Source organism: Microcaecilia unicolor, chromosome 12 (genome assembly GCF_901765095.1).
Source record: "Microcaecilia unicolor chromosome 12, aMicUni1.1, whole genome shotgun sequence".
In the NCBI taxonomy this organism is placed as follows: Eukaryota; Metazoa; Chordata; class Amphibia; order Gymnophiona; family Siphonopidae; genus Microcaecilia; species Microcaecilia unicolor.
This window is the reverse complement of record NC_044042.1, coordinates 44,085,207-44,101,231: the sequence shown is the minus strand read 5'-3', so window position 1 is coordinate 44,101,231 and position 16,025 is coordinate 44,085,207. Positions and strand designations below refer to the sequence as shown.

At 42.8% G+C, this 16,025-nt stretch overlaps 1 protein-coding gene across 4 annotated transcripts in view; it reads left to right on the top strand.

Annotated features, from left to right (window-relative positions):
- The window catches only part of LOC115481971 (NXPE family member 2-like), an 86,933-nt gene that overhangs the window by 29,071 nt on the left and 41,837 nt on the right, over positions 1–16,025 (top strand). The window contains exon 1 of one of the 4 annotated variants that reach the window (XM_030221479.1): positions 15,707–15,782. The exons of the other annotated variants lie outside the window; for them this stretch is intronic. The gene's annotated coding sequence lies outside the window, so the exon portion shown is untranslated. Of the gene's footprint in view, positions 1–15,706; positions 15,783–16,025 lie in introns of those variants that run through there. 4 annotated transcript variants of the gene reach the window in all.

Sequence of the window (16,025 nt, the reverse complement as noted above, 5' to 3'; positions counted from 1 at the left end):
ACTCACCGGTCTATAATTTCCCGGATCTCCCCTGGAGCCTTTTTTAAAAATGGGCGTTACATTGGCCACCCTCCAATCTTCCGGTACCACGCTCGATTTTAAGGATAAGTTGCATATCACTAGCAGTAGCTCCGCAAGCTCGTTTTTCAGTTCTATCAGTACTCTAGGATGAATACCATCCGGTCCAGGAGATTTGCTACTCTTCAGTTTGCCGAACTGCCCCATTACGTCCTCCAGGTTTACAGTGAAGTCAGTAAGTTTCTCCGACTCGTCCGCTTGAAATACCATTTCCGACACCGGTATCCCACCCAAATCTTCCTCGGTGAAGACCGAAGCAAAGAATTCATTCAGTCTCTCCGCTACGTCTTTGTCTTCCTTGATCGCCCCTTTTACCCCTCGGTCATCCAGCGGCCCAACCGATTCTTTTGCCGGCTTCCTGCTTTTAATATACCGAAAAAAAATTTTACTATGTTTTTTTGCCTCTAATGCTATCTTTTTTTCATACTCCCTCTTGGCCTTCTTAATCTGCGCCTTGCATTTGTTTTGACACTCCTTATGCTGTTTCTTGTTATTTTCAGACGGTTCCTTCTTCCATTTTCTGAAGGAGTTTCTTTTAGCCCTAATAGCTTCCTTCACTTCACTTTTCAACCAGGCCGGGTGTCTTTTGGACTTCCGTCTTTCTTTTCTAATTTGCGGAATATGTATGGCCTGGGCCTCCAGGATGGTATTTTTGAACAGCGTCCACGCCTGTTGTACAGTTTTTACTCTCTCAGTTGCCTCCCTAAGTTTTTTTTTTACCGTTCTTCTCATTTTATCATAGTCTCCTTTTTTAAAGTTAACTCTGCTTCATCCAGTTAGCACATGCTTATCCTAACGCACTAGCTGGATACCACAAGAACGCACATTCTCCAGACATGACACGCCCTCTCAGAAAAATATTTTTAAAAAGTAGGTAACATGCGCAAACAGGCAAAATACTGCAAAATGCTTTCATGCATTTATGCAGTGGCCTGTTCTTGCACACTAACCCTTTAGTCATTATAAAATACTAAGAATAATTCTGCAGAAATAGTGCCTACATTGTGGATGCTGATATTTACACCTCCTCAGGATCAGGTGTAAACATTAGCACATAAAATATTTCTTATAATGTATGCATGCAAATTAGGACTTCACCGAAGCTCCACCCACAATCCTAACTTGAGCATGCATTGTACAACTAACTATTTTATCACTTTTAGATTATGGAAACTCATTATATTTGGGTCTGTTCTCCAAGCAACTTTCTAGATAGAATTCAAATGATTCAGAATTTAGCCGCTAAGCTTATCTTTCAGAAAACTCGGATGGATCATATAGGTCCTTTGTTGGAAACATTGTATTGACTGTCTGTAAGGACTCAGGTCCTTTTTAAGGCACTTTGTTTAGAATTGAAGGTAAAGTGCCTTAAAAAGGATCTCCTTTGGTGACTGTGTTAAAATCTAGGACAATCTCTAGAAGATGTAATTACTTATTGTTAGCTTTCCCTTCAACAAAAAATGAACAAAAAAAATCTCCAGTTTAGAGCTACTTGTCCTCAATCTTTTTTTTTTCTTAGCTGTTCACTATTGGAATAATATTCCTCTTGAATTACGCTCACTGGGGAATTATCTTCTAGTTTGCAAAGCCTTAAAAACATATTTGTTTGTTAGGCTTGGGGAGTTCTAATATTTGCTTTTTATTATGTTACTTTCTTGAAATTGTGGAATTCCTGATGTTTGTTGTCAGGTTTTTTTTTTAATATTAAATTGAATGTAACTCGCCTTGAGTCTTATATTAGAAAGTTGGCAGAAGATAAGTCCCTCATAACATAGCATAACATGCCTATGGTACAAATATATGCCAGCTTGCTTCATGCATACTTTTAAGCATGACCTAATTTTATGAGGACTTTTATTTATGAAGAAAGGTTTATAAAATTACCCTCTATCCACCTTATTCTATAAAGTTGCATGGCCAACTTTGCAACTAGAGCACAATTTATAGGATAAGGTCAGTTATGCATGTAACTTAGAGATTCTTTTACTAAGCTGCAGTAAAAATTGGTCTTAATGAGCCCTTATGTGGGACTTTTCTGTACACTAAGGTCATTTTTACCATAGCTATAAAAATACCTCTTTTCTATTTTCAAGAGGGAGTAGGGGTGCACAAACAGCCTTCCAATAAAATCCAAATGAGGCTTTTGAAGATAGACTGTTTAAGTTTATGAAAACACCAGTTGTAGAAAACTCATTATTGGTTACAATACCCAAGGACTCAGATTCGACACAGAGCCGTGTTTCAGCGTACACACGCCTGCTTCAGAAGTCAAATAATCTACATGAAAACAAATAAACATATAAAAAAGAATCAAACGTATAGATAAAAAATTACAAACGTGCATAAAAACAAAGGTAGCTGATAAAATCAATACAGTGCAATCGTAACAGCAATAAGAATGAAAGACAATGATTACATATCATGGAGCAATATATAGAGATACAGATATAGATATAGATAATATTTTGTATGTAATTGAAACCAAAAATGAAAAATACAAACAGAATGCACAAAGATATACATGTATATATTTTACAAGGTACTTCATGTGTAATGAACATAAATTTAACCAAAGAGGTATATATATAAAAATAATTTAAACCATGAAATATGACATAAAGGTAACAAACATTTAGACAGTAGTAAAAAAGGCCCGTTTCTGTAGGCAAGGAAACGGGCCTTAGGCAGGCAATTCCCCCCCCCCCCCCCCCCCGTGCTATGGCCCCCTCGAACCTCCTCTTCCGCGAACCTGTCGTTCCCCCCGTGTGAGCGAAAACTGCCACCACCGCCGCCGTGTTGTTCTTCCCTTCCCGTAGGTTCTTCAATCATCTTGTCTGGAAGTTCCTCTGCATGCGTCTGACGTCAGACGCACAGTTAAACTCTGAGAAGATGATTGAGGAACCCACCCGAAGGTAGTGCACAACAGCGGCAGGAGGGGGGGTGCGGTTTTCGGCGTTCCGGGGGGGATCGACAGGTTCGCAGGAGGGGGTGGGATTTGAGAGGGCCGTAGCGCGGGGGGGTGACAGCTGATTCTGAGGCAGTAGGAGGAGTAGGGAAACATGCTGCGCGTGTTTCCCTACTCCTCCCCTTGCCTTGGAATCAGCTGTGTTGACATCAGTGACGTCCGTGCGTGTCTGCCTCGCAGACCACTTGCAGCCAGGAAGCCACGGTCCCAAGCATAGAACGTTGGAGGTGAGAATTATTATATAGGATGGGCACATTGAAAAAACAGCCCTTGTACAATAGTTGCGAGCTATCAAAAGCATGAATTATTTAAAACACATGAAAATGAATGATCGAAGAACTGTAGAAGAGTGCAGAATTGGGCAGCCATGGAAAAAGTAGCTATAAAAAGCAAATTTAATAAAAACCTCCTTTATCAGTGGTTATTCAGAAACGCCCATAGGTAAACGAGCAATCGCTGGAGCACCAGATGTGTAAAGCAAACACACCGTAGCTGGCAATGTTGAGACCCTCAATAAAGCAGAATCAGTAAGTTGTAAAGAAAAGAAATAAAAAGTTGTTACAGAATTGCTGGAAAACAAAACCCAGCTGAAAACTTAAACAATGTATGTGAACCACATGTTTAAAAGCAATAGATGACATATGTGAGCCACATTGTCGTGAAGGCTCCCTTGTTTATTTAGAACAATAAATCACAAACAGAAAAAGCCTTAAAACACTTTAAAAAAAACTATGGCAAAACACATTGAAATTGTAAAAAAAAGTGAAGATTAAGCACAGGTTATAGTGAGCAGTAAATTCAAACATATCTAGGAGTAAAGCAACCAGCAAGATAAGTTAGTCAAAATGTAACTATGTTATATTTACCATCGGCTTTCAAAAATGCAAAATGGCCATACGGCTTCTTTACAGAAAACAATAAACATTATTACAAATTGCATACCATCTGAAATATAGCTCAAAAGCAACGCCTGTGTCTCAGCAGATTGGACAGGAAATTAGAGCATCTGCGCTCAAAAAGCGTTCTTAATAGCACAGCCTCATTCTGAAAAATCAGCATGACCATGCACATATTAATAACTGCAAAGAATTATAAATAGAAATGATATTGAATATCCCCCTAATGTATTGGTCCAAACCAGTGAATGAGGGGAGGAAATATAATACTAACAAATCCAATAACTGTTGATGGTATGTAAGAAACACGAAAGATATTTTTAAAAACGGACTACTGTCCTTCATAAAAGGACAAAAACAGAGGAGGGGAAGGGACAGAGGAAAAAGGAAGGGAAACTTGGAAGGATGAATAAAAAAGAGGGAAGGAGAAAAGGAAAGAAAGAAAAGGGAGAAAAGGGGGAAGGGGGGGAGAGAACCTGTGAAAACAAAAAAGAGACCTTAAGAAAAAACAAAGAGAGAGGAGGAAAAGGCAAGGTCAGGGAAAAGGAAAGGGTGGAATGGGAAGGGGGAAGGAGGGGGTTAAGAAGGGAAAAAGAGAAAGGGAAATGAAAAAAGGGAACCAAAAAAAGAAAAAAAAAAGGAGAAATAAGCGGCTAAGAATGGAGAAATGAAACAAAGAAAAAGAAAGAAAGAAAGAAAAGGAACAAAAAAAGAAAAAGAAGATAACAGAGGTGAGGGTAAGTAAAGGGAAGAGATGAAGATGAACATGGGGAAGGAAAAGGGGAATTGTGCACACAAATTCCAGAGCGCACAAATGCAAGGGGGCGTGGACCTGGGAGGGGCATGAGCAGATCAGGGCATGTCTAGCAATTAGTTCTGCATGTTAGTACCTACAGTTAGGCGAAGGCACTTACCCCAGCCATTTGGGTAGCCTACTTGCTTGTACCTAAAGTTTGGCACATAACTGCGGACTTACGCTTGCTGTTACAGAATCCGCACGCAGCACCCAAACTTAGGTGACCTTTTGAGAATGACCCCTTAGGAGGTAATTGTTGCAATCCTTGGTAGTGAGCCCTTTTGCCCTGACTGAGCACAGTACAGAAGAGTTATGCCGCACTTGGTCTGGCAGCCGAACAACCCCAGCTTCACCTGGGAGTGACCACCGTTCCCCAGGAGTTGAACCCCCAGGTGCAGGTGGCCACCAGGACTTCCGATTCCAAACAGGGTCAGACAGCCGACGGCAATGGCAGGCAGAAGAGACAGGAACAGACAAGCAGCGACCGCTACACAAGACCAGGCAGTCAGCAAAGCAGGGCAGGGTCAGGTCCCATCCAAGGTCAGGGCAGGCGGCTAGGCAAAGCAAGATCAGGTCCAACAATCAGGTAGAGAGAAACACAATCCAATGCACCAGACTTCTAAACAGAAAGAAGCTGAAGCAAAGATGATAGCACAGACCTGCTCTTAAGTAGGCCTCCCATCAGAGGATCCCGGTCCCAGCTGCGAGGCAAGGGATCTCATTGGGCACGCCCATGAGGAAGCTGTTCAATATGGCTGCCTCCCTGATGAGCCTTCCAAGATGGCTGCTTCTCAGACGATCCTCCAAAGATGGTTACCTCACAGATAATCCTCCCAAGATGGCCGCCGCCAGGAGTACAAGGTAGGAGTGTAACAGTAATTTTATAACAGGGAGCCATGCGTAAGTGCCTACAGGGGGGCCTATGTACATACTGTTTTACAAAGACAAGCACCTGCTTGCCTTTACAAAATACCAGCATTGTTGCTTGGGACAGCCCTTCTGCAATATCACTTATAAAAATGTTAAAAAGAAGCGGACCCAGAACTAAATCTTGTGGCACACCACTGGTGACATCTCTTTCCTCAGACTGAGCTCTATTTACCACTAACCTATGTCTGTGTTTTAAGGGCCAATTAAGAAGGTAACAAGTTAATTAGCTTGTGCTGATTAGATTGGCAGGCCATCAGTCAGGACCCCTGCTTTCCTGCAATCCCTACAAAAAGTAACATTGAATTTGGCCCCTGCTGTGGAATTGATGTCTGGATGGAACTGCAGAAATCAGAAGTTGGGTCTAGAGTGAATAGGTGCACGCCCCACATTTATTTCTATGCATTTATTAGCATTATATATCTTATCTTTAAACAAACTACTAAATGGTTTATGGGTTGAAATGAAATCTAAATTACAAGCAATATTCATCAACCCTATTTCCACATCATGGCCTAAACTATGCCAACAGCTATAGCAGATGTCTAAAATATCAAGCTGGCATTGCTACCCTAAACCTCCCATCACATCTTAAATACTGCTACAAGCTGCCAGGTCTTATACTGCATCTGAAACTTTACAAGATCTGTAACAGGTTGAGGGTCCAGAGATTGGTGGGGAGAAATACCGGCAGCAGATGTGCAGTTGTCCCTATCATTCTCTAATACCCTCTTCCCTACCAATTTCAGTACAAGGAAGGTTCAAAGACTGGTGGGAACAGGGTAGGGAGAAAGTATTTGGGTAAGGCTGGGAAGTGTGTGTGTATGCATGAATTCACTACCCCACCAGGGGAACATTCCTCGAAAAGGGTGGGAAACTGACTTTCAATATGCCCTTGAAAAGAAGGTTGTGTTTTGACAGGAAAATGGTGAAAGCCAAATGGCAGGCACTTGCTAGATTGAAAAAAAAAACCCCAACTAATTAAGAAAATCAACCTAAACAAATTGATCGGAAAAGAAAAGTTAGTGCTAGGCAGGAATCCAGTCTCCACATTTTCTAGTTTTAAGAGAGTATTACTCAATATCAATGTCACCCTTTCTCACACACCCCTCAGCAAAAACATCCCAGTCATACTCAGCCATTCTCACCCCCCCCCACTCACACTCATCCATTCTAATAGAGCACTCAGCAAAACACCCTGCTCACATTCACCCGTTCTCACACACCCCTGAGCAAAACAACCTCAATTACACACTCCAGAATAGCCCACCCCCCACCGACACTAACCCAAACTCACACACCCCAGAGTAGCACACCTCCCTGCACAGTCACCCCTCAACATACTTATGCAGTGTTATTACACTCAAATAAACCTGATTCTTTTCTATCTCCAAAGGGTCTTGAAAGCTTTAGTGACCACAGGGTGAACCTGTTTCTCACAATTTAAGAATTGGTCAATAATTTAAGCTTTGACTCCAGTGGATAGGTGGTGTGATTATTTATTTATTTATTTATTGCATTTGTATCCCACATTTTCCCACCTCTTTGCAGGCTCAATGTGGCTTACAATACATCATGAATGGTGGAAATATATAAGAAAATAAACATTTAGTATTACAGAGGATCTTGGGTAGCATGATAATGATAAAACATGCTAAACATGATAATAGTGATACTGTTAAGTTTTGGTGGGCTATAATAATTTGACACAATTAGGAACTTAGTTTTGTCTCTATTGAATTTAAGGAGGAAGATGGATGCCAATTTTCCATCAGATCCAAGATCTTCTTGATAGTAGGTAGGATATCCTTCACTTGATTTTCAAAGGGAACTTAGATGGTGACATCATCAGCATACATAAGTGAATTAAGTCCCTTGGCTTCCAGGAATCGGCCTAGTGGTTCCATAATGATATTAAAGGGGATGGGTGACATAGGAGAACCCTGAGATATGCTGCAATTAGAGGTCAACACTAGAGATGTAGTACCAGACATCTTAACTTGATATGTCCTAGATTTTAGAAGACCTTCGAACCAATTGTAAACTGCTCCACAAATACCTATATCTTCTAGTAGTTACAGTAGTATTTTGTGACTGATGACATCAAAGACACTTGGCATATCAAATTGTAGGATAATTTTCTTTCCAGAACTCACCAATCTTTTGAGTTTGGCTATAAGAGTGGTAAGCACTGTTTCTGTGCTATAAGTGGGCCTGAATCCGGATTGTGACATGTGTAATAGTGAGAAATGAGATCGGTATGATATAAGTTGCTTGATTACTAGGCCCTCTAAAACTTTGACAAACAAAGGGACTGAGGCAACTGGTCTTGATTTTGTCAAGAGGATTGTTAGGAATATTTAAAATTTACAACTTCTTTAAAAATACGCAAAAATAATAAGAGCATAAGAATTGCAAATCTGAGTCAAACCAAAGGTCCTTCTAGCCCAGTATCCTGCTTTTAACACTGGCCAGGCTAGGTCACAAGTATCTGGCAGAATTCCAAAAAGTAACATGCTACCTACCTTCAGAGATAAGCAGCATATTTTCTGGTCTACCTTAATAATGGTTTAGGACTGTGGTTTCCAAACCTAGTCCTGGAGGCACCCCAGCCAGTCAGGTTTCAGGATATGTACAATGAATATTCATGAGAGAGATTTGCCTGCAGTGGAGGCAGTGCATGAAAATTTCTCTCATAAAAATTAATTGTGGATATCCTGAAGATCTGACTTGCTGGGGTGCCTCCAAGACCAGGTTTGGGAACCACTGGGGTAAAGCAATTACTTTTGCATAATTTAGGTTGAATTTTTTGTGCATAGTTCTGAATTTTTTTACTATAATTTTGAAAATGTTTTCAGTGCATAAATCCCCAGTGTATATCTGGTAGGTGACTATGGACTTGAAGAAAGAATGGAGCAGCTCCATAAGAAGGGCATGCTACCATCACTTCACACAGCTGGAAGGGGCCACCTGAAACCAGGTACTAAAACAAACTCGGATGGTATGAGATAACTGAAAAGCTATTGAGAGGTGAGGCAGTGTTCTCCACCCTCAGAACTAGTTCTTTGCAGTGATATCTTCCTCATTCTCCATCTCTCTCATAAATCTACAGCTATCTATCTATAACACACAGCCCATTTGTCCTAGAACACTCAAAGAATATTTCAAGGTAACATCAACAATTCCAGTCAAAAAGCAAAACAAGTGAAGACAACTAATGTGCATATATATTTCTGAAGGTTTCTTTGTTTCTCCTGAAACCTTTCTGCAGTATTAATAGTTAGAAACACATGGGTCGATATTCAGCCCATGGTGGTTAGTGTTTTTTAAAATGCCTGGATATTAGTGCTATGATGTACCTTTTTGCTCTCCTAACTTTATCTGGATAGTTGTCTGGATAGTGGACTGATCATTGCTTTTAACTCCTGGCTCTGTCCAGATTCTGTCCCCAGACCACCCTAGGTTAAACATAAGTCACATCAATATTCAGCTGGTGGTGGTCAGTATGTTTTTAAACGCTGACTGTCGTCAGCTAAATTAGTCCTCGAGATTCAGTGCCAGGCCATATCTGGGCATTGACACTGAATATCCAGACCTAATTGTGGTTATCCTAGCTGCCGGAGATAGGGGAAGAAGTGACTGGCGTTCACTCCTGCTTCCATCAACCTCACTGGACTACCAGGGATCTTTGATATGTCCTGTGGTGGGGGTTGATCCTTGCCAGGGGGAGGGGAGATTAGGGGACGTGGATCAGAAGGAGGGGGCTGTTTTAGGTAGGTGGGAAAGGGTTTGGAAGAGGAAGACATTCTGGGGGAGGGGAGATTGGAAGGACTGGACCATGTTATATGTGTCCCGACCGATATTCAGCCAGGGCCGACAAAACTAACTGGGTGAATTTAGGATAGCTTTGAAACTGTCCTAAATGTGCCCAGTTAGCTATGCAGGTGATGGCGCTCAATAATGCTGCCACCCGCATAACTGCAAGCTCCTCCTGAACTCCACCCCATGTACTGCCCCGACCTACCTACTTTAAATGTGGCTGCCCATTTAAATGCCACTGAATACTGGCAGTTGGGCAGCCCTAAGCAATTTAAGAAGGCAGGAGCCTCTCACTTGAATACTGAGTGGAAATATGATTTCTCAGCGTAGCACTGGCTATGTTCGTTCATTAAATATTTACCGATGGAAGGAGGATGTCCTGGTCACAGGGTTGTGCATCATGGATTTGCACCCCAGGGCTCTCACAGCACACTTACTACTACTACTTAACATTTCTAAAGCGCTACTAGGGTTATGCAGCGCTGTACAATTTAACATAAAAGGACAGGCCCTGCTCAAAGAGCTTACAATCTAAAGGACAAGTGAGTAGTCAATTCGATAGGGGCAGTCAAATTGGGGCAGTCTAGATATCCTGAAGGTAAGAGTTAGGTGCCGAAGGCAGCATTGAAGAGGTGGGCTTTAAGCAGAGACTTGAAGATGGGAAGGGAGGGAGCTTGACGTAAGGGCTCAGGAAGGTTGTTCCAGGCATAGGGTGAGGCGAGGCAGAATGGGTGGAGCCTGGAGTTGGCAGTGGTGGAGAAGGGTACTGAGAGGAGGGATTTGTCCTGTGAACGGAGGTTTCAGGTGGGAACATAAGGGGAGATGAGGGTAGAGAGGTAGTGAGGGGCAGCAGATTGAGTACATTTGTAGGTAAGAAGGAGAAGCTTGAACTGAATGCGGTATCGGATTGGAAGCCAGTGAAGTGACCTGAGAAGAGGGGTGATATGAGTATATCGGTTCTGGTGGAATATAAGACGTGCAGCAGAGTTCTGAACAGATTGAAGGGGGGATAGATGGCTAAGTGGGAGTCCGGTGAGGAGTAAGTTGCAGTAGTCAAGGCGAGAGGTAATGAGAGCGTGGATGAGAGTTCGGGTGGTGTGTTCAGAGAGGAAAGGGCGAATTTTGCTGATGTTGAAGTGGAAGAAGCGACAGGTCTTGGCTATCTGCTGGATGTATGCCGAGAAGGAGAGGAAGGAGTCGAAGATGACTCCGAGGTTGCGGGCAGATGAGACGGGAGGATGAGGGTGTTATCAACTGAGATAGAAAGTGGAGGAAGAGGAGAAGTGGGTTTTGGTGGAAAGACGATGAGCTCAGTCTTGGACATGTTCAGTTTCAGGTGGACATGTCCAAGACTGAGCTCATCGTCCTCTCCCCTCTCTTGCTCCATGTATGCACACTCTTATCTACGGGGACAGGTTCTCTCCAAGAAAGGAATTTCCCTTTAAGGCCTTGGCAAAGTGCAAAACAAATATTGCTTTGAAGTGGTCTTTGTGTCCTGAGGATGCACAGTATTGAATAAAGAGTGTAATGCTCCACACACTTCCTCTGTCTGTGTCTGTGATCCTTTCAATAGTCTTTAGATTGTTTGGATTAAAAGGCTTCCAGGGTTCTAGAGCAAACCTCATGAGTCGACCACACCATTTTCCCCCTCCTTTCTGGGATTCACTCCCACAGAGATTCTTCCCTTTAGGAGTAATCTCCTACACTGTACCTCCTCCTGTAGTGCTGCTCCTGAGATGGGCTTTTATTCCTGTCCCTTCAACTTCCAAGAATTAAGCAGCTACTCCACTCCTTAACCAAATAGCAGGCAGAGGGGTGGGTTACACCTCAATCTTATAACATTCACTTCACAATTCAAAGGAGACTTCACACAAGACTTCACACAAATTAAATAGGCCCAAGGGCAGAGCCTCTACATTTCTCAATAGACCCACAGAAATCCACCAGAAGCAGTCCACACATACACTGTAGGGTCTCTGACTTATGTAGGGGTAGGCAACACCATTGCAGCCATTCCAGTAGGGGAATGCTGTAACCATTGCCTCTTTTCTACTCTGACTTGGTATGGGCCTGATTGCTGGAGCTTACTGGACTAGTGAGTCCTGTAAGGATCCATACACCAATAAAATATGTTATAACATAACATAGTAAATTCTGGCAAATAAAGATCCAGATGGTCCATCCAGCCCACCCAACAAGGAAGTCAAAGCCGCACCTGCCACTCCGTGCAGGTTACCCTCCTTCATGATCAAATATTGGCATCACAAATAGGGTAGTCGACAATGTGCCACAATGTCAACCATGTATAGACAGTTCTATTTAATGCAATCTTGCAAAGTGGTTTATAATTTTGGTCACATTTATTGATACTTGATTAAACCAACACTCCAACAATGTTGAAACTGACAACATTTTACTTGCTATCAACCTTAAGGTGTCGTCCCCTCCTCCTCTGAGATACACTCATAGCATGTGATATGAATGTGATATAGAATATGCATGCTTGTTCTTGATCTCTCCTTGCTCTTTTCAGGACACAGACTGTACTTCACACAGATCATACACTACTATTCTGTTATCAAGAAATGAGTTAAATATCAGTGTATGATATAAGCACATCACTACCTGTGCTAATGGTTGATCATAAGTACATAAGTAATGCCACACTGGGAAAAGACCAAGGGTCCATTGAGCCCAGCATCCTGTCCACGACAGCGGCCAATCCAGGCCAAGGGCACTGGCAAGCTTCCCAAACGTACAAACATTCTACACATGTTATTCCTGGAAAGGTACTGGGTGCCCTAGACAAATCAATCTTGTCCCTGTTCCATCATACTGTCTATGCCATCCATGCTAATGTTCCTTAAGGTCAACAGTGCAAGCATGTTCAAAATGCATGGTTGTGAGGCCAGAACTTTCTAAAGCTGATCTTATGAGACAGTAGTTGGATATAAAAGAGCCACATGATACAAATCAAAGGCCCCCCCTCCCTCCAACCCCCCAAAAAAGATCATTGGTGATTGAGCAGCAGCTAAAACCTCACCCCCAGCTTTGACCTAGGGAATATAGTTAAAAATAATCCATAAGAAGCTATACCCTTTAACCCCCCCCCCCCCCTTCATTTGACTGAAATTCCTTCTAGGGGTCTGGGGCACATTGAGGGCAGGAGATACCCCCATTCTCTCTTTCCCTGGCAGCTACAACTTCCAAAATGGTACCACCTGACCTTAGTATTGAGGGGTTAGACTCAGCCTGCCAGTTCAGCAGGGTTTAGCTGGGCAGATGCCTTCCATACCCAATTAAACCCTTTTGAATATGGACCCCCAACATCCATATTCCTCATTTCACAAAAGGAATAGGTGTATGGAGAAAATTTTCCGTGGTGAAATTTACACCTGCTCAAAAGCACATACGTGTTTTCAGCAATGGCTTTATATGAGGGATTAAGGAAGCCATTCTTCTTAATCCCACGTAGTTCATGTCCAGCTCCAAAATGGGAGGGAAGGGTGCAGAGATGGTGGAGCTGCAGAGGGGGACAGTGATGGTGGAACTGTGGAGGGGGGTAGAGATGGCACATCGAGGGGAAGGAGAAGGAATGAGAGGGGCAGATGTTGCACCAGGGGAGAAGGATGTTGGATCTGGGGAGGGAGAGAGATGTGGGACCCAAGGGCGGGGGGCTCAGGACCCTCTTATTGCCTGGTTGTCCAGATCCCTGTCAGTCCGCCCCTGCTAAATATAGCAAGGATTGACATAATTTACAGTATCTGAATTATGCATATAAGTGGGAGTCCTGCCTATGTGTTGCCCATGCTCTGTCCCTATGTGCACCCCCATTGCAAATACACATTATGAAAACTAAGCAGGTATTTGCAATATAGTGCCCCACTTAGCACTTATGTGGTTAAGTGAGCACATATGCATGTAAATGCTACTAATCTAAAAATTAAAGGATGTGGGTGTCTAGGTTATAGAATCGACCTTTCAGTGTCTGACACCAAGGGATAGATTCAATAAAGGGCACCAAAAATTAGGTGCAAAAATATGGGCGCTAAGTATAACAGCAATTGCATGCAAAATTGTCATTATAAAATAGAGCATAAGTCGGCATATGCAAACCTAACTTTAGACGTCAGCACTTACGCCATGTCAAAGGCTGGTGTAAATGGTTGCACCTAAAGTTGAGAGTTGTGCGTGTAATAATACTATTCTATTACTCATGCGTGCAACTGCAAGACACACCCCTGATTCACCCATGTGCCCCGCCCCCTTTGTAGTTGTACTCTATAGCATTTATGTGTTAAGTTTATAGAATAGCGCCAAAGTGCAGTTATTTGTAACTACAAATTAGTGCCAATTAACACCATTTAAAGGCTATTAATGCCAATTAAGTGAGGCACACAACTGGCCCTATTCTATAATTTATGCACTCAAATCATTCCGCTAGTGAGAAATGTGAACACACAACTTCATTGAATCTGGGGATAAATACTCAGAGTGTGTCCGGGGAACCAAGATGAGCTGAACATAGGTATTTCTCTTGGATCTGAATATTCCATGAAGATATTAATGCACAATTTTTCTCCATATTTGTTAGCTTTACCTCTAACGGTAGTACCATGAGAGCACCTCTAGGGGTCATTTTCCTCCTGGGCACCAAGGGGGCAGGAGCATCTGGACATCACTCCTGAACCTCTCCTCCTTGCTTTCCTACCAAAGATACCCCTAGTAGGTGCTGACAGAGATTGGAGGGTGGGTGGTGATGCTCATGTGAGGATGGAGTTTCTGGTTGCTGACGGGGCACTGGTAGATGCTGATCAGGAGCTGAGTGGGTTGATACTGTAGATGCTGGTCAGTGGATCATTTTTTTTTATTTAACAAACATGGGCTATGGTAACTGCACGTCAATAGTGGGGATGCACTTATCGCTGCCTCTTGAGAAGGTGGTAACTGTATCTGCATTATTAGGAGCCATGACAGCAAATGGTACAATTTCATGCACTAACTGAATGTGTAGTTGATGACCGTTCTCCATCCATAATCCTCCCAATTCTAGCCTCAAAATATGATATGCATGCGAATAAGTATGCACTGTCAGTTACCGCGCTCGCTGCTAACCACTTACCACCCTTTAGTAAGCAGTCTCCTAATTATGGAAAACAGACAATCACACCTTGATAATTAACATCTTATAAGTAAGGGCATAGGTTTGTAGAAAATAAATCGCATCTGGAATGTAAGGGCTGTCATAGTACTCAAATCGGTTTGTGGTTCTCAGCCTAGTTCTCATGACAAAGCCAATCAGTTGGGTTTTCAGGATATTCACCATGAATATGCATGACATAGATCTGCACATAGGGGAGGCAGTACATGCAAATCTGTCTCATGTACTGTACATTCCTTGTGGATATCCTGAAAACCCAACTGGTTGGATGTGTCTTGAGCAGTGGCGTAGCCAAGGGTGGGCCCGGGTGGGCCTAGGCCCATCCATTTTGGGCTCAGGCTCACCCAGTAGCAGCACACCTATGATACCAAGGATCCCCAAGCCCCAGCAGCTGAAAACTCCCAACAACTGTTCCTCCTGCATACCTTGTAAATAGCAGATCTTCGCCGGCAGTGAGTAGCGACTGATACATACTGCTCAAACCAGCCCCACAGCCTTCCCTCTGATATACTTCCGCCTATGCGGAAACAGGAAGTTGTATCAGAGGGAAGGCTGTGGGGTCAACTTGAGCAGTGTGTATTAGTTGCTGCTTTGCCGGTAAAAAGCTGCTATTTAAAAGGTATGCAGGGGATGGGGGAGATGTTTGAGAGACCATATGGCATGCAGGCGAGTGAGGGAGAGACCAAATCACTTGTGGGACATGGCGGAGTTCTTCTGCCCACCCATCTTGGGCCCAGGCCCACCCAAAATTGGGTGTCTGGCTACGCCCCTGGTCTTGAGGACTGGGTTGAGAACCATTGGAAAGGCCTACATAGGTCATTATCCTCCTTCTGGCAGTTAGTGCTTAAAAGACATGTTTCAGATTCATGGCATGTGTAGTACAGTTCATTCAGGATGACCTCTTGGTTGTTAGATAAAGTAGTGTGGTTGTTGTGTTAATCCAATGCAAAGGAAAGCAAAAGAAAGGAAATAAAGTGATACCTTTTTATTTGCCTAAATATATTTTTTGATAAGTTTTTAAAGGCAGAACCTTGTTCTTCAGGTCAGGTATGAGCCAAAGATGAAAGATGACAGTATCAGAATATATAAGTGGAACATGTAAACTTTGCAAAGCATTCAAATGACAGTCTCAAGAGAAAGGTAGGTGTGTGTGTGGGGGGGGGGGGGGAGGTGGAGGGAGAGCATTCTTGGTTGTTCGCTTAGCCCATGAATCTTCCACAAAATGGTGCAATCCCTGGCTTAATTTTTTGTTATAATATTGCTTAATCTCTCATTTTACTGTATCATTAGCCTTTACAACACTCAAACTATGCATTATGAAAAATAACTACTTGCCTGTTATTTATTCCAAACTTGGCCTGCCACCTGATAATCTGAGCACTG